Raw genomic sequence first — 19042 nt, 5'->3', positions numbered from 1 at the left:
CTCCCCACCTTGGCGAAATGAAATGGTTGCCTTCCACTTGGGCCAGCTAGAAAACTTCCACTCTCACCCTATAACTTGGAACCAGTCAAGTGCCCTTCTCAGGATTTTGCTAGTCACGGCAGTTCTAGAGCTGAAAAACTGGCTGTGCATCACATTTTCTTGCTTCAGATCCACTAAGCCCCTTCCATTTACAAGATCTTTCTATGTCGGCAGCCAAGGTAATTCATTTCTGTAACCAGCAACTGCTCCCTAGACATCTGCATATGCTCCCACATGAACATGCAATTTATCCTTATGTATCACAGTGGGGTACATCAGCTTGTGGGTGTTTCTTCTGAACTTCCTGATGTTTCCAATTTGACGTGCGTGTCTCACGTACAATGGGACACTCAAAAAAACTCCAAAACCTCTAAAAGAAAAGAATTCATAAGCTATGATCCCCAAATCCCAAGTTCTCAGCTTAATAATACATTTTCAGCTGTGCAGTTCTAACATTCAAAACTAGTACTGAGAAAACAATTTGCAGCCAGTAATTTGCCGAAAGAATTTAGTCCCTTTCTCTGCTCGCAGATGGTCCCTGAGCAAAATCAAAATTTCCTCGAATGTGCTCATTATTTGAAAATACTCAACACATTTTTGGCAGGGTTTTTTTTCCTTCTTTAAAAAAGAAAAAAAACTTGCAGATTGATCACAAAAGCATTGCTGGTGTAGTCCATAGTTAGTATTCTAGCCATGAGCTGCTGGTTTGCTGTGATTAATCATAAGTTCATAGTATGGTTTCCATTCCCCAACTAGAGAGAAAACAAACCCCCCGTAATTCTTATAATCAGGTAGGTGTAGGGCTTGAGGAATCCTTGGGGTTTTGATTTCCCTTGAGAAGAAGGAGTAGGTAAGCTGGACTAGGGAATTTTAACCCTTTTATTCTCTGGCTCTCTTAGGCCTTCCCAGATCTCTCATAGTACCTGTTGTTCCAGCTTCATGTGGCCTCCGTACAAGGTCCTGCAACGGTGTAGCAGGGCCACATATTTGGTGAGTTTTCAGGGAGGGAGCGTGCTACCTGCCGGCACAGTGCCATGTGTAGCCCAGCCCAGGTCAAGAAAGCACACCTGGCAGATGCCAAGGTTGCAGGATGCTCTACTGTAAGAGCATCAGGTATGGTCCTAGCACAAGGATGGAGACAGATACAGGAGTCTTATTTCAATTTGTGAGGCCTGACAGGCCTGTTTTTTTAAAGCATCTCACCTGAGGACAAGTAAATAAGGCTTCAAATAATTGACTGACAGGCTGGGCTCATCATTTAAACTTCATTATCTCCTTGCACACCAAAGAAATATGTGCAAGGGAGGAAGTTAATATTGCATTTAACTGCCTCAGCGCCAAGGCTTAGAAAGAGGAGGCCTGTTTACCTGAAGGCTTAAAAAGCTAGACTGGACCCACCAACTGTTCTTTCTCCTCATGTCCTGCTCACTCACTCCCTCTAGCTTTCGGCTGCATGTAAGGCCCTTACTCCTTTCTGCTCCATTGCATCAGCTGGGACACTGGAATTCACGCAGGGTGAGATACAAGCTAATGTCCCAGAGCTGAAAGGATCGGGCCACAGCCTAGTACAAATCCTCTGAGTCATCCACTCCATCTATCAATCTGCTCCGTTTCTGTGCTAATGTGTGTTACTGATGCAAGCACAGACAGAATTGTGCCACTCTTTGCAGCTGCTTCAGGGAAGAATCACATTTACATTACTAAATGCAGCTTTCCAGCGAAAACATAGAGTGAAGTCAGAAGACAGCCTTTGATAAGGAAGAAAGAGACTTTAAAACAAATAACCCATATTCACCAACATGTATTCAAATACAGACAAGAGGAACAGTGGTAAAAAAACAAAAACCCTGACATTTCTGCTTCAAGCAGCCTTTATCACAGAGCGTGCGGCTTTTATTTCGGCTGTTACCTTTCCTTTTGATAGTCTCTTCTGAATCACTTATCGAACAGACATTTCTTCACTTCTTGCCCCAGTATTCTTTGGCATTGGGGGATCCTGTGCTTTGCAGGCATTTCCTGTGTTAGCCTACCCCTTGCAATGGCCAGTCCTAAAGGTGCAAAATGTTTTTCCATTCTTAGACTGTATCCCATGTCCACAGCAGACCTCTTGTAAGAAATTTCAAATTTGTCTTTTATCAGGAAATACAGTGCAGAGATAGCTGTCTTACCCGCAGCATGTATCGATTTGGACATTCTACGATCACTTATACACAATTAAAAAAAAAGAGAAGATTTTAAAAAGGAATTACATTTGCATTCAAATAATTTAGTATATGGGTGATTGTATTTGTTAATCATATATAGACAAACACCTCTCAAAAGCTTTGGGACCTGTAAGAGGCAAAAAGAAAGCCTAGCTAAATAACTGGTACATATAGTCCTACATTTTCTGTACATCAGAGGATTTTTTTTTTTTTTAATATGTGACTGGATGGTAGAACCTGAGAAATTTTAGCAGATGGAAACGGGCAGCTGCAATTGGCCTCAAAGGGGAAAGAAAGGATTTCATATTTACAACAGCAGAAAACTAGGAGGAAACTAGTTATCAAGGATGACATCAGTAGGTTTCAGAGTTAGCCTTTTATTGGGGTAGGTGATGAGGCTCATACCCTTAAGAACTATTGTTTTTGAGCAATATTATGGAAAATATTGGTGCACAGAGTTATTGTCAACTAATATTCTGATAGTTATTTCAAGCTTTTTTGATGGTAGAAGGAGCCTTTACAAAACTGGGCTGAAACAAAGAATAATTCAGAGACAGGAGGTCAATTCTGTAGCAACTTCCATGGCAATAGAGACAAAAAAACAAACAAACAAAAAACTCAACATCATGAGCTTTTATAAAAGGGTAACTTTTTCATTGCTTGAACATTTTCTTTCTATTAAAAAGTTCAAAAAAAGGATTTGCCTGAATCAGAAACCAGAGGCCGAAACACTCCAGAGTCAGGATGTCTGAAATACAGGGGAAAATCTCATTCCAGACCTAGCAGTTCATTCCACTCCTGATGCCGATCACCAGAGACTTCCCTGCAAACATCAGAGTGTCTCAAGTTCTGATCCAGATGCAAGTACCTTAACTTCTTAAAAAGTCTCACTACTTAGGAAGTCAAAAGAGGATGAATGTTTCCATATGTGGGCTTAGAAACCTCTTGAATCAAGAGTTAACAAACGAAATGTAACTTCATTAGACAGTCTTTCCTGCCATTTAAACTCAAGGTTTATTCCAAATAGTACATGATTTTCTAACTAAGGGGAGAAAGATCCTAAGCTTTATTAAGGCCCATGTGTACATGATTTACTTTTCATTACATTTAGTTAGCAGTTAAATAGTAATTCGGGCAAGAGTTCTAGCTGTCCTTAACATTTCAGTCTTACAACAGAATAATATATCCAGCATCATTAAAAAACAACAGTCAGATGGGAACAAATTAACTCATCTCAATTCAGCCAGCTGCAAAGACCTCCTTTCTACTCCTGCCGTTTCAGAAAAATGCCATTTCTAAACTTCATCTTAAATATATGTGAATTTTGCATCAAGCCCGTAAGGCCATTCGCAGCAAAATCAGGCCTTTTCACAGCAGCAAGAGTTATTCCTCGAGACTCAGTGCTTCATTGGAGAATGCCCTACTGGTGGGGGAGACCATCCCATCCACTGCTGCCTGCCACAGAGGTGGCAAGGGCACAGGGGGCATGGTGATCTCACAAGCCACCGTCACAGCTTTAAAGGTCACCTAAAGCTCTCCCCAGAGACTAACATGCAGCTCGTGCCAAGTAAGCTAAATAAGCATCATATTGCATTCTGCACTAGTTTTAGGCTCCGTAAGGGTAGAGCCAGCATAGTTTCCTTCTCTTCTACCTCCACTCATTGCTGTGGTTTGGGTCAGTTGTCCTCTGTCCCTTGTTTCACCCCTTCCCACAGGCTTCTCCCTCTTCTTTTCTACACACCATCCCTCCACTGCTGGAGGAAAGCGCAAGCACAAGTCCAACTGCTGAGGTCCTGCAGAAGGGTCCCTCCGGTTGTTGTTAATCTGTCCTTTTCGTATTTCCTTACCTTCTGCTCTCAAAGCCACACTGAAGGCCCAAGCTACTTGGACCTGCTTTGGAAACAAGCATCACAGGGGTTCTTAATTTCAAGAAGGGAGGGGGGACAGTTCTACAAAATCTTACCACTCAGAGCAAGTACATTGTGGAGGCAAAGCTAATGCGAGATCATGCTTCCTATAGCTTTTGCACTTCTTCCTACCCAAGTAAGTCTTTACTTATTACTGATCCCATTCACAGAAGGTTCATTCCTAGAACAAGGCACTGCATAACTGCGCAGCAGTCATCACGCTCTGTCAGCCCCAATAACAGCAATCTCATGCTGGGTTTCCACGTAATATGGTCCCAGGTCCAGTGTCATCATGCCTCACCTGCCAGCTCCCTAGCCCTAGCTGATGGTGATCCTAGTTGCTCCAGAGTCAGGCTTGGCCTTGCACAAAGCAGCCTGCTTGAAATGTTTAGAGGCCTAGGTCTTGAATATTCAACAGCCTATGCAGAAGCATACTTGTCCCCACAAATATACTAGGCATTAAACAGATAAAGAGTGCAGCCTCTGTTATGACATCCATTTTGCCCACTGAAGATCAAATCCTTTCTGTTCCTTTATTGACTGTGCTATGTCTCAGTAACAAGACCTCTGGCTCAAGGCAATACAAAGAAAGCCGCAGAAAGCAACAGCAAAACCTTCACTTGCTGCCTGGAACTGGCTCTGTGCTAAAAGCTGGAGCAATTTCTCCTCTGCTTCTGCATTTGCAACTTCTCTGATGCTTTCTGACTAAACAAGACCAAGTCTCATTTATTCTCAGAGAAGTTGCCAGGTCACCCATAAGCCCAAAATTAAGTTCTGGTGGAAAAGGTTTTTCTACATACTGCATCTGAAAACAGCCCACTATCAAACCTCACTTCCTATCCCAAAGCACTTCGAGGAAGTTTGGATATACATCTAAACTTTCAGCTTGATGCCATCTCTCCCTGTGACTCATAGAAATGTTTCCATGAATATTTAATTTTTTTTTAAGTTCCAAAAGGAAAAAAAAAGGCTTAAATAGGGGAAGAAAAAGACTCAAACAAATACCATAGCTGCCAACATCTTGTGACAGAAAGTCAATAGCTTTTAAATCTGCATAAAATTACATACATTTCCATGAAATTACCTGCATTTGCATATAGTGATGCGTGATGCTTGATGCTTGATGCTTGATGCTACAAGGGACTTGCAACTCCTCCCCAAGACTCCCCAAATCCTGGCTTCTCCCACAGGCCCAGCAGCACATTAATTCTGCTGTCCTCAAGCTCTGAGGCACTGGAACAGCCTAGGAGGGAACCAGAAAAGCATTTCCACAGCCCGGTGGCTCTTCGATCAGGGACATGGGCCAGAAGCTTCTGAAAGTCTCCCTGGGACCTCAGTCCCTTTCTTCTTTCCTTCTTCCTCCTCTCCTCCTCAGCAGCCCCAGGAAGAGATTGCAGCAGGCTGAGGAGGACAACTTCTAGCTGGCAGAAGACGGTGTGTCCTCCTTCTTCCTGTACCTGTTCTTCACCCCATGCAAGGGGGAGGTGAATGAAGGGCTGGTGCCCTTCGTGTCACCAACTAGGCGTTGGCTCCATCTCTCTGGAAATCCCCAGATCACAAGCTGAGGCACGGCCACAGGCCCCTGTGTAACATCTTGTGTTGCAGAAGGAGGGAAACAGGGCCTGGTGGATAAAAATGACAGGCCCTAGGGGTTTCTGGGGTGCCTAGAAGGGGAAAGGGCTGGCTGAGACACAGGGAGTGTAGGGGTGAGCCCAGAGCTGGCATGCCTGAATCTGGAGCCAAGAGTGCCTTTGAAAGGGCACAGGCAATACTGACTTTTATGCAGAGGCAGAAGAAGGAATGAGAGCGCTCAGATACGAGGTGCAGCAGGTCAGGGGGGGCCTGAGTGGCAGTAGATGTACATACGCATACACATATTAGGAGTGTCTGGAGTATTAAAAAGAAGAGGGAACCCCAGGTACAAATCCACTTGATTTAAGGACTGCCATCACAAGCTATTTACTGTGCCTCAAATGTTAGAAGAGCATGAAGAGGGGAAACATTTAGGTGCATGGGTACTGAGGTTGCCTTCTCAGCTGCAGCACTGCCTTAGGGACTTCTCAGCTGCCGTGTCCTCAGCCATACCGTGAGCACCCCATGCCATGTTCCTGCTCCCCCCTCAGCCCTACACTACTCCCCTCAGCTGCATCAGCATAGCTCTGTGCAGGGCGCCACTGCAGGATCGAGCTCAGGAAGGCCCATCGCATTGCACCCCTGCAGTTAGGGGCCAGTGTGACTGTGGGCACAGTGTGCCGGCATAAGGGGTGGGAACCACTTACCTGGCATTTTAGCGTAACTGGAAATCACACTCTTAGAAACAGCCCGAGTCTGGGCTTAGACAGGATATGTTGCTTTCACTGCCTAACAAAGACCAACAATAAATTTAATGAACAATTCCTTTCCATAACAGTCTCAAGTTGCGCTTCTAGCAGGTACATACATTCTGGAGACATTTTCTTCTCTTATAAACATATGACTTGCAATGACAACAGTTTTCCCATTCTGCTGCCTTAACATCCCGTAATTTAGTCATGCCTTACCAGTGAGAATCCAATCAAAGCCACTACAGAAGGAAAAGTTGCCTACCACAGTCCCAATCTGTTCCATGTTTCCTGCCACTGTCCCATTTCCTGTATCTACACAGTGGAAAAGCATAATTTCATCCATCTTTGTCCCACCTTGTTCCTCCTCCCTTTCCAGGAGCTGCCCCACAGGCTGGACTGACAGCTGTGGGATCATGGTATAACCTATCCCAGACAAAGTGAACATCCTGAATGGACAACTTCTTACGCGGTCCTGCCTCAGGTTAGGCAGAGAGTAGGGCATGAGGAGCAGAGGAGTTTAGTTTTGTCTGTCTACTCCTCACAGCCTCTCAGCCCACCTGCCAAAGGGGTATTTAAGTTTCCCCTGGTGACATCTGCCCACTGAAAACTGAAGGAAAACCCACCAGCCTCCTTTTGCAGAGGCCACCAGACAGGTTAGTAATGAATTGTATCAAACTGGGGAGTGTTTTGTATCCCATCCCCAGGCCCTTGCCTCCCTGTGTGTAACTGCTTTCAAAATAAATTTGGTAACACAACGAAAGTATTTAAAGGGATTGTGGAACTGGCCAATTTTCATGCTAATTAAAGTGCAGGAGATGGAAGTGAGCTGTTTGAAATACATTACAGCACCGAGGAAAACATATTGTGTGCTAGCGCGTATTTTTCAAGAGCCTTTATTCAAATCCACTTTCAATCTGTGTGCACCGTGCTTCAGCTACCGCTAGTATTACCAATCTACAGGCAGAGTCTGTCGTACTCCTACACTGGCCCAGCCTTCAGCATGAGATGGACCTGGATACAGTCTGTCCCTGGGGACACAGAGAACTAGGTCAGTGGCTTGGAAGGAGATGCAGAGGCAAGGCTCTTCATCAGTATGGGGGGGAGGCAGGGAAGGGAGAAAATTACTAATCTCCATAGACAGCATAGCCAAAGGGGACAATATTTAGATTTCCCACAGCGGATGCTTGCAGAGGAGAGAGCCCAGGCTCACAGCGGAGTTGTTCGTGCAAGGACTGGGGGAAGCGCGAGGTTCAATTAACTGGCTTACAGAAGAGAGACTAGATACATAAGGGCATTTGCAGCGTGTGTGAGGATCCTTTCTTCATCTCCCTGGCTGCCTGCACAGCTAAATGGCTCAAACACAGTGTCCCAGTTGGGCAAGACCTAGATCTGCACCCTTTAGTGAGGGGCACAGGTATAGCTTTAGATCTGGGTTTCAGCTGCTCACCTTTACAACCCACTTTATCAAATACAGAGCAATTTACTCACCTGGCAGGTCTGTTGAGACTGACTGTTTTGTCCTATTTGCCAAGATAAGCTTAGAAGTCGGTTTCTTTTGGGGACACTAAACTGCCATTTTGTTTATACACAGATCTTTCCCATATAGGAAGAAGCCCTCTCAGAGAGCATGCTCATGGACACGTGTTAGCTTCAGTGCTTGGTTTGGGAAGAACCTGCCTGTAAATTGAAGGGAGGATGGGAATGTCCTCATGTACTTCCCAGGTTAGCAGTGCACGTTGAGCAGCTGTCCTGTTCAGCTCTGCCTGTACCTTTGCCTCCTCTGAGATGGCGGCTGGCAGAGGGTGTGAGCGCTCCAGGCAAGGAAGATTGCACAGAGAAGGGTTTATTCTTGTGTAGACACAACATAGCTATAGGATTATTTCCTATGCATGATTGCTCACATGTACGTATTACTTGGCTGTCTCCCTTTTGTTTTGATCGCCTTGTCCTCCCTAACTTGTCCTCTGGGCACAGAGGCTGCAAACGTATTTATCTCGGGGGTTGGAGCTACCAGGCTGCACTGTCCTGTGCTGAGCAGTACTTCTTCATCCTTAGGAGGAAACCCGCTTCTTTAAATGTTTGTCTGATTCTCTGACTGATTTTCAACAGAGCATCCACTCCCCTGTTTACAACCCAGTCTCAGTTAACATTCAGTGGCAGAGGAGATCTCTGTCAAGGCACCCTCTCCTGCTGGCAACAGATCTTCCCTCCCTGTTTCAGTTCAGATTTAAGCCTTGTCCCCTGTGGGATCTTCTGTGAGGGCCTCACTTCGCAAAGCAGAATTTGGAGACACAGCTGCCCCCGGGGCTGGTGCACAGATTGCAAAGGTTAGGCGGCAGCAGCAGGTGGGATACTAACAAAGAGAGGTATTTCCCATTTGGACTCCAGAAAAGGATGGAGGCAGCGGAATAACAGCAAAAACAGCAGGACTCTCGTCTTGTAAAATAAAGGCAAGTGTCTCTCTTAAATGTTTACTGAGAAGCTTCTCCTTCCTTCAGAGCCTGGCAAGTGATCTGTGTGGGGGCCACAGGAAGACAGGAATTACCTAGCAGTATCTGGGAACTTCCTGCAATTCCAGAGATCATGTGGTTTCAGAAGCGGCAGCAGTGCTTAGGAGTCACCTGAAATAAGCTACAACGACATGTGGGAACAGGGGAATTCACTGGCTCTGCCAGATGCTGTTTCAGCTCTCTGGTGTGAGGTCCAGATGAAGTCCTTGGCTTTGGAGAGATGCCATCAGCACTCCATTATACCAGTTTCTGACTTAGCTCTATGAAGATGATGTGGCTGACCGGTCAGCGCAGTAACAAATTCAAAGATAGATATCTGAATTAAGTCATCCCTGAAGAGTCTCTGATAGAACAGCCTGGTTTCATGAGCTTGTGGTAGACTAAGTCTTTTAATAAGACTATCTAGATTGTCTTTGTGACATTGGAAATCATTGAGCACTTAAATCCTGCTCTACAGGTGCCTGGCAGCTACCACATCAGTGGAAAAATAGGAGTCTTTGCAGGAACAAAGAGATGGATTAATGGATGATTCCCACGGGAGCATGCAGCAAAATATGACAGGCTTGGCAGGAACAGCCTGTGCATCAGGTTCACTTTGAAGTCAACAGTGTGACGCTGCCAAGATCATGTCTGCAGTATCTTCTCTATATAAGGGACAGCAGGACCTCCATTGATAGGGTGTTCATGTTATTTTTCATGGTGAAACAGAGGGTTGAGAAGAACAGTTTATCTACAGTGAGTTCAGAAGCTCACAAGATCTTTCAACAATGATGAGAAAGTCAGCAGTCCCAGAGTCGCAGAACCTCAAGGCAGCTATTTCCCAACCTTCATGCTCTTTATAATGCTCAGATTAAGAGCACAAAATAGTTTTGCCTTGAAAAGCTGTTCCTGTGTCAGAACAACAGACACTTACGCTCAGAGGCAGTACTGCACACCGAGCGTCACCCAAAGGAGGTAAGGATGCTCTCCTATGGGATTTTTGGAAGGCACTGCCATTGCTCAGAGTGCAGGTGGGCTGAGGAGCTTGACAGATGGCTGCAGTGAGACACGGACTTTCTACAGATGGTGAATTCATTCCCTCTGAGATCAGTGGTGGGCTGGATGACAGCCCAATATGGTGCAGACTCCAAATGCCTCTATTCCCACACACACCCTGTTATCATGACATTTCCCTCTTTGGAGAAGGGAAGAGGATTTAGAGAGACAGACATGGACACATAAATGGGTAGGGTGAAACCAGAGAAAATGGCAGATGGCATTGAAATAGGTATGTATCACTTGAAGAGATTGTCAACATGGGAAGAGAAGGTGAAGCAGTTATTGCTCACTAGCTTCCCTTGTGGACATTCCTCCCACCCCCACTCCCAAAGGATACATCTTTGAGAAAAAGGTCACGTTTAAATACTGCCCAATACCAGTTACAGTGATCCTCTGTCTGGATTTTGTTGCAACCAGCTGTTAAAAGGCTGGAAGCCTTTTCGCTAGTAATTTCCAAACTGATGGAACAAGTGGAATTAGATAGCAAATTACTTCCTGCTGTGAGAAGCCTCAGATTTGAATGGAGCCCCACCTTATCCCTCCCATCCTAGAACAGAACATCAACTCTCAAATTTCCCATCAAATAAGCAGTTTATTAACTTCTATCAAGGGAAATTAGTTGGTTTCTTAGCCTTTTTAAAGCCAAAATAGAAAAGCATTTCAGGCCAGAAATAGCACATTAGAGAGTTTAGATTCTTTTTGACATTTTTTGCAATCAATAAATTTTTGAAGCTAATCTTCCGCCACATGGTATCTCAGGAATGCAAGACTGGAAGAGGTCACTGAGTCCCAGGTTTAGGAAAAGCAAATCTTCATTCATTTCAGGAAGATCTTGGACTGTTTAATGGTGGTAGCGGATAATACTGGGAAGCTGTCTGGAAACTCTCTGCTCAGATGCAGTTCTAGGTTCCATAGAGAACATGTAGCTCAGATCTCAGCAGTCAGCCTCTGTCACGCAGAGGGAACCTGCCTCACAGCTGTTCATGTTAAATAGCATCTATGGAAGTTCCTTTCATTTCTGTATCTCCCCCTAAGCTTGTAAGATGATACCCACAGGGATTAATACCATATTATCAGGAGCAAGCTTAACTTCAGCAGAGTAACGTTTGGTAAACTTCAGCAAAGTCAGCTGAAGATCTGGATTACCACCTATCTCCTGACAACTCCTCTGCCCCAGCATTGGGGCTTGGTAGCTGAACAGCATAGCCCTTGAAATTCACTTGCTTCAAATTGAATGAAATGTTTGCAAGGAAGTTTCATAAGAGGAGCTATTCCAAAAGACATACTGCTGCTAGTTTTGGTGACAGAAAAAAAAAAAATCTTATGATTCAGCATTCAACAACTTTTCAGGAAGCTCTGAAGCAAATCCATAAATAGTTCTTAAAAAAAAAAAAAAAAAAAAAAAAAAAAGCAAGCAAGAAAGTATTTAATGCCTGCAAGTAGATTTGAAAAAAAAAATACGGAGAAAATGTCTTGCTGAATATAAACTTGTCGGTGCAAACATCTTAGTCTAACATTGATGGAAAGGCCTCTTATGTTACACTGCTTTGCTTCCTTGCATTAAAGTGGTGTTAGAACACTTTGTAGGATCAGGCACAATATGAATGGTAAATCCTTAACCCATATGTATAAGTAAGGAAGCACCACACTGGTAATATTGTTCACAAGATGCTGTATTCTAGGGAAAAATACCAGTGTAGCTGTGCAAATTTATCCCCAGTGGCTTTGCCCAGAGGTTCTGGCATTACTCCAGGGGTATTACTTTCATCTTGGTCTCTAAAATCTGCTGAACACTCCTTAACATTATGGTGCTGTGGTTTTCATATCAAGATGCTAAAACCACATGGAGAGAGAGGGATGGGGGAAATCAAAAAAAAAAAAAAAAAAAAAGAGATTAGAAAGCTCCCCAGTCATGCTCCTTTATCCCTCCCCAACCCTTTTATTCCAGTATTTTTCCCACCTCTTTCCAAGCTTCACCTTTAAAGAGGCAAGCACTGGAGCTGCTGCATTAAGGCAGGCTGCTGTATAGCCACTAGCCCCTTGCTCTTCTCAGGGAAAATGTTCCTCCCAGAAGACTGCTTCATTTACTTCATTTGTCTCCTTTCCATCTCCCACCCTCTTCTCAGGGGAAGACAGCCCAGACAGATAAGCTAATGAGACAATTAGCTCTCTGCTCCCTGATTGAAGGGCCCTTTATTTCCCTAACCAGCCAAGCCAATTCTCAACATTGTGAGTGCTTGACTTTATTTCTATAATGCGATTCATCTTCTCTCTTGCTCATATATAAAGCTACCATAAAAATTATTATTAATGTTGCCAAGTCAAGCACTTGCTTGTTAGCAAACACTTAGACCCAAGCTTACTTGGGAAACCTTAATTCACTCAACCCCAGCACCCCACCTTGCATGTGTATTTTACTGTGGGCTATAATAAACCTTACAGCTGTGTGCAAATAGCCCATTCCACACTCAGTACACAGATTGGGCAGTGATCCATGAGCACCCAGAGCAACTTGCTACTTGGTTTCCTTAGTTGTTCCTGCAATTTTACTTGCCACCTACATGTTACTGCATGCCAGCAAAAGGTGTTATTGCAATCCAGCATGCAAAGGTGCGGTACAGCCACAGTACAAGGATCACAGTGAAACGTTAACTCGGCTTGCCACAATCACCTTTACAAAAATCAGCCAAAACAAACAAACCAACCACCCCACATCTGCTGGAGGTGTTCACGGCAGATTGGCAACAGGGGAAGCTGCAGGTTTGAGACCTTCTCCAGCTTCGCTTAGGCCCAAAGGCCTATCTCCCTGGTGATCACGTAGCAGCCCCTACACTTCATTGCCACCTTCCTCGCCCTTCAGGTGGGTGGAGAGGAGATGGCTCAAGGAATTGCTCCAGAGAGACTGCTCTATCTGCACCCTAGGGCTAGCAGGGGAGGCAGCAGTGCCCTGCTGCTCCTCTCACTCTGTCCCATGGAGAGAAGAGCAGCCTTCCAGAGCCCAGGCTCTTCCGAGGTACTAAACTGAGGTGCAGAGTATGGGCCACTGGCCTCTTCCATATGTGGGGAACTGCAACAGTGCAGTTTAAGGCATTTGCAGGATCTGCTCAGTAGCAGCACAAGGTCCCTGTTTTCCTGCTCTTATTCCCCTGCAACGCACTCCTACAGAGCTGTATAACCAATCATGACCCACGTCGCATGGTTCTGAACCCAAAAGTTGCGGTTGGCAGAGTATTATGGCAGCACCCTGTCTGCCAGGCTGGGAGTAGAGGGCTCCTTTACTTGCTCCTATACCAAATGGGAAAGAAGAATATGGCAGATAACAGTGATGCGCCTGGCATAAGTAAACTGCTCAGTGTTTAGTGTTGGTGGCTGATAGCATCCATTAAGCCCGTGAGTTACTTGCCAGTGCTCTATGATGTATGGTGGTCTATTCACCACTTGCTATTGCATGCTTGATCATTTAAGCTATGCTATATCCATTCTGCTTTCCTGACAGACTGACCCCAGATTCCAGTAAGAGCTTGCACTGTGGCTTCAGAGATACATTTGTCTAAGAGCACCCAAGTTCTCTCATCTTTTGCATGGGGTCTGCTGGAAACAGGAGTGCAAAGGGAAGTAAAAAAGGTAGAAGCCAATCTCAAAGCTCTCACTAGATTCATCTCATTTTTACCTAAATCTAAAGGGACATCAAATCCAGAATAATCCAAATACTCCAGATTATTTTAGCCCTAGCCTTCTTCCTTGCTCCTGGTTCCTTAAGCACTTCTTGAAAGCTCACAAATGCCTTGCTGCAAGACAAAGAAGACTCCCACACCTGCACAACACAGCAGTCAGAATCATGACACATCAGTCTATTCAGATATATCAGCATTTTTGCCCCAAAACATCTGTCTAGGCAGAATTTGAGGCCTTTGTACATTTATCATGGAATTTCCAAGGGCACGAACAGTAACAGAGCAGGCACAGGTCTACAGTTCACGCACCATAGGCCCAGGGCCTCATGGAAGAGGGCACAATGCAAAGGGTATTTGCATTGTTTCCACTTGGGATTTCCCAGACAAGTAGGTGGCAAGCCTAACTACTTCACCACTGTAGCTCTTTTAAGTGCATGATGTATTACCCTTGAGTATGTTAACTCCCTTCAGCATTGCCGGAGGCCAATAGATACACATGGACTTTTGTTGCAAAGCTGCCAGGACTTGGTAACTCATAATTGTACAGTATTTTACTATGACAATATTTTAAAGGCCTAAAGGGGAGCAAGAGAGATTTCACAAAAGTACAGTATGCTTGCAGCTGGATTCAGTAGTCTTTACCAAGCCAGGATTACAGGGAATATGGACCAAATGGTTGCACAAACAGTTAGATGGTTTTGCAGAAAAACTTTGGTTTTTTCCACTGCTCAACGGATGCAGCTCAGCAAACAGAGAGTTAAGGCTTTTCCCCTGCTACACTGCAGCAAAAATGAGAGATTTAAATAGACTGAAAATGTAAATCCAACATTTACTCCATAGACACAGAGAGGCAGAGCGGAAGGGAGGGGAGTGAGGGAGGATAGATGATCATTGGATGTGTGAGAAGAGAGATGCACCACATAGTATATATTTTATGTGTATTAATATTCATACCAGTTCTTTCCTTTCTCCCTCCAGGCTCTCTCTGCTGCTTCAGTTCATCCATCCAGCTTCAAGAGGTAGATGGATCTTTCAGCCCTTTCCTGCAACTCTAAGCTAGAAACGATGTCAAAGTAGCATGCAGTTTTGTTCTCAGGGACATTGCTATCTATGTTGCAGGTCATCCTAACAGAAAGCATAGCTTGCAAGAGGGGCCATCCCATGTCCCCCAGGAAGGATCTTTTGTGCTTGATCAGAGATGCGCCTAAACTGCAACATTTAGAAAGAGAAAGCAGGGAGAGTGACAGAAGTTCTTCCTGAGTCCAGAGGGAGCAACATAGTTTGCTTTTCTGGGTGCACAGAGCTCCAAGAACGGCCTTTTCTTAAGCATAGGTCTTGAACAAAGCATGTGGCAGAGTTAGCATATGCCAAGTGTTCAGATATTGAGCTGTGGAATAGAACTAAACACACCTTTGGAAAGAGGATGTCTTGTGCTCTGTGATTGTGAGGTCGTTGCAGACAAGTCCATTAAAAAGACAGCATTGTCTTACATTGATCTGAAAACAAGAAAATCCCTGGTGTTGAGCAGGATGGAGTCAGGGGACCGAGACTATTGGATGGTTCTAAAAAGATATCCAACTTAGAGGCAGCATCATCAAGATCAGCAAGTAACGTACAAGTGATAGAGCATAGAAAAAGAGTTTCAATTTGTTGAAGAGACGACGACTCTGAAGATTATGGTTAAAGACTGCTGCAGTATTTTCATTCTAACACTACTGAAGACTTTCATGACAAAAAATTCATTTTCCTAACTGTGTTTGGAAGACGGACAGTAGCAGTCCTGAAAGACTGATGTTTCCCTTAAGACTCAGGTGCTTCAAACTAAGAAGACTTGATGGCCATGCTTAAAAAGCACTATGTGCCCTTAACAAACGTCATAGCAAAGAAATAAATTTCTCTTAACCAAGTCAAGGAAAGGTGAGATTTAACAGCTTTCTCACTAGTCTTGCAAAGCACTTCTACCTGTCATGTTGGGATTCATCCCTAAGGAGCCTCCTGTGAATTCTTGCTTTCTATTTGGCAATCAGAAAAACTAAATTTTGATGAGGAGAAAGCTGCAGAATATTATTCACAAAGAGTAAATTAATCCAGAGGGATAAACAGGTATTAGGTCAAGTCCAGAGCAGACTATTGCATAGCAGCCATTCTGGAAGCCATCTCTACATACTGAATGGAGGAAGACCCATACCATAGGACTGGAGCCACTGAAGGTTGGAAGGGACCTCTGGAGATCATCTAGTCCAACCCCCCTGCTCGAGTAGGGTCGCCTAGAGCACATTGCACAGGATCGCATCCAGACGGGTTTTGAATAGCTCCAGCGAAGGAGACTCCACTACCTCTCTGGGCAACCTGTCCCAGGGCTCAGTCCCCCTCACAGGAAAGAAGCTTTTCCTCATGTCCAGATGGAACTTCCTGTGTTGCAGTTTGTGCCCGTTGCCTCTCGTCCTGTCGCTGGGCACCACGGAGAAGAGACCGGCCCCACCCTCTCGACACCCTCCCTCCAGACACTTGTGCACATTGGTGAGATCGCCTCTCAGTCCTCTCTTCTCTAGGCTAACCAGGCCCAGCTCTCTCAGCCTTTCTTCAGAGGAGACGTGCTCCAGTCCCCTCACTGTCTTTGTAGCCCTCCGCTGGACCCTCTCCAGGAGCTCCATGTCTCTCTTGCACTGGGGAGCCCAGAACTGGACACAGTACTCCAGGTGAGGCCTCCCCAGGGCTGAGTAGACGGGGAAGGATCACCTCCCTCCACCTGCTGGCAACACTCTGCCTAATGCACCCCAGGAGACCATTGGCCGCCTTGGCCACAAGGGCACACTGCTGCCTCATGCTTAACTTGTTGTCCACCAGCACTCCCAGGTCCCTCTCCGCAGAGCTGCTTTCCAGCAGGTCAGCCCCCAGCCTGTACTGCTGCCGGGGGATATTCCTCCCCAGGTGCAGGACCCTGCACTTGCCTTTGTTGAATTTCAGGGGGTTCCTCTCCGCCCACCTCTCCAGCCTGTCCAGCTCCCTCTGAATGGCAGCACAGCCTTCTGCTGTTATCAGCCACTCCTCCCAGTTTCCTATCAGCAGCAAACCTGCTGAGGAGCCGCTCTGCCCCTTCCTCCAGGTCATCAGTGAAGACACTGAACAAGACTGGACCCAGGACTGACCCCTGGGGGTGTTGACACCGCTAGCTACAGGCCTCCAGCTGGACTCTGCACCACTGACCACAACCCTCTGAGCTTGGCCATCCAGTCACTATAGAGAACACCAGGGAGCCAGATTTACAGGAGTGTCATGAGCTACAAAAGTGTTTCTCCAGCTAAGCCCCAAAGATCTGGGCAGGCAACATGTACTTGCACTGTCCTAAAATGAAGTGAAAAGAAAAATGTTTTTATATTTGCAAGAAGGAAAAATCCCTCCTTTTCTCCTACCAAACATCAACACATTTATGTATTACAAAGAATTGATCTTCCACTATGAAACAGCTTTTCTGAATTTTAGGATGCAGACATTAGATTTCAGTAGTCCAGAACGGGTGAAAATCAGTGCAACTATTTATCTTCGGACACAGTAACTGACAGATGTATCCCGATTTTTTGGAAAAGTGTGCAAAAGATTTACCATCTTTCCTCCCACAGAAACTGACAGTGTTCACAAAATTAGCAACCAGAAGATAAAAGTTTAGATCACAACTGTCTGCCAATTCACACAGTACAATTTAAGTCAGTGCCACTTTATGGGAAGGCTTTTACAGGAAGTGCTCAAGAAGGCTTTTGATCTATGGATGTAAAGAAAGTACTTTTTATCCTTGCCATTATTTGGTACAGAAGGAAGAGATATTCAGCCTACCATGGAAACACAAATTTGTCAGTGCTGTTTGTATTACAGTCACATCCAGGACCTCCTACTGTGGTAGATGCTGAATAAACATACAAGTGAGAAGGTCCATGCCACCTAACAAAGATACCCAACAGGAAAGAAAGGAAACAACCTGACCAAGATCATAAAGCAGGGCAGAGACTGAAAACAGCCTGGACTTCTTGATCACATATCTTACTTTGTTTACACCATTGCTCTTTGAGGAAGACACATATTTACTAAGCTTATAACTTCTTTATAAATGCATGCCTTTAGACAAAGGCACTGTCCTTTTACTGGTAGAGTCAACCAGGGATCTATTTCCTGGTTACTTCATTAGTACTGCAGGATTCTTTCAGTGGAGTCTTATTCTTAGCTATAGCTTCCAGACTACATCCTTTGCATTTAAGCGTGTCAGAGCTGGGTAGGAAGTCATTCTTGCAGGACTGGAACACTAGTTCACATTGTTTCATGAGGTGGTTTCTGGAGGATTAGCAAAGTCTGGTTTCCTCTGGTTATGCTCAGTTACAAGTGGCTTCTCCAACTTTTAATAACAGACGCACTTACATTGCGCCCTTCCTCTCAAAAGGAAGCGAAACCTTTTCCTATGCATACTGTTTGGCTGAAATCAGACAATGCTTTCAAAAGTTTCTGGGGGATGAGGAGAGCCAGAATGTTCCATAGACAGAGCATGCTTCATTCTTCTTATTTTCTAAGCATGCAAGATAAAAGACATGCTGATTAAATTTTTTCCCTAGCCCAAAATGAGTAGGGATTTAATACTCAAATTAAATTTAAGACTCTTAAAATTCAAAATAAGTTTCACTGAACCTATTTTAATCACTTAAAAAACCTCTGTATGAAAAACCTCTTAAAAACCTCTGTATGTCTGCTGCTGTAGTTACCATAATTTTCACTTTGACAAAAAGCTTCTAAAAGTTATTTTCAAAATGTTTTCCTTGAAATTTTGAAACATACCAAACTGAGCCCCGAGGCAATTTTTTTTTCAAGTTGGTATTTTCCAGTGGAAAAAAAAAAAAGCTTCCTCAATACATTCCTGTTGAATTCTAATTAATCATGGTTTAATTTTCACTTATTGTGTTTTTAGTTAGAACAAGAGCTCTTAGGTATGTTACTACTGAAAAGCTCACATTGGAAATCATTAATCCAGGCCTAATACACACTCATACTTTGTAGTCTACATCAAACACTGCAGCAGAATGTGCTTGGAAAGAAGGTACACCTTTTTATGGCTGCTGAGCAGAGTGGTTTCTGAGGGTATGTTGAGGGGGTTGCACGATGGCAGGAAAGGGCAGAACATGTATGCTCGAAGTATGCATGCCAGACGGAATATGCACAGTTGAGAAGATCATATGCATGTCTGGGCTGCTGCATGGCATGACTGAGGCAATGCTGAAAATGCTGCATCTCGGAAGCATTTTGCACTGGCCATGATTTCATCATCTTGTAGCCGTATAGCTAGATTCTTCTTTGCAATTCCTCATT

The 19042-nt window shown here is 44.6% G+C and overlaps 1 long non-coding RNA gene across 1 annotated transcript in view; it reads right to left on the bottom strand.

Annotated features, from left to right (window-relative positions):
- Positions 1–1940: 1940 nt before the first annotated feature.
- Positions 1941–19042, bottom strand: part of LOC138068932 (uncharacterized) — a 105813-nt gene continuing 88711 nt past the window's right edge. The window contains exons 2-4 of the long non-coding RNA XR_011143792.1: positions 6430–6511; positions 5235–5393; positions 1941–2087 (exon numbers count right to left, since the gene is read on the bottom strand). This is a non-coding gene — a long non-coding RNA (uncharacterized lncRNA). The remainder of the gene's footprint in view (positions 2088–5234; positions 5394–6429; positions 6512–19042) is intronic.

Source organism: Struthio camelus, chromosome 1 (assembly GCF_040807025.1).
Source record: "Struthio camelus isolate bStrCam1 chromosome 1, bStrCam1.hap1, whole genome shotgun sequence".
Taxonomy (NCBI): domain Eukaryota; kingdom Metazoa; phylum Chordata; class Aves; order Struthioniformes; family Struthionidae; genus Struthio; species Struthio camelus.
Note: the sequence above shows the minus strand (reverse complement) of the source record. Positions and strands in the feature narration are given on the sequence as shown.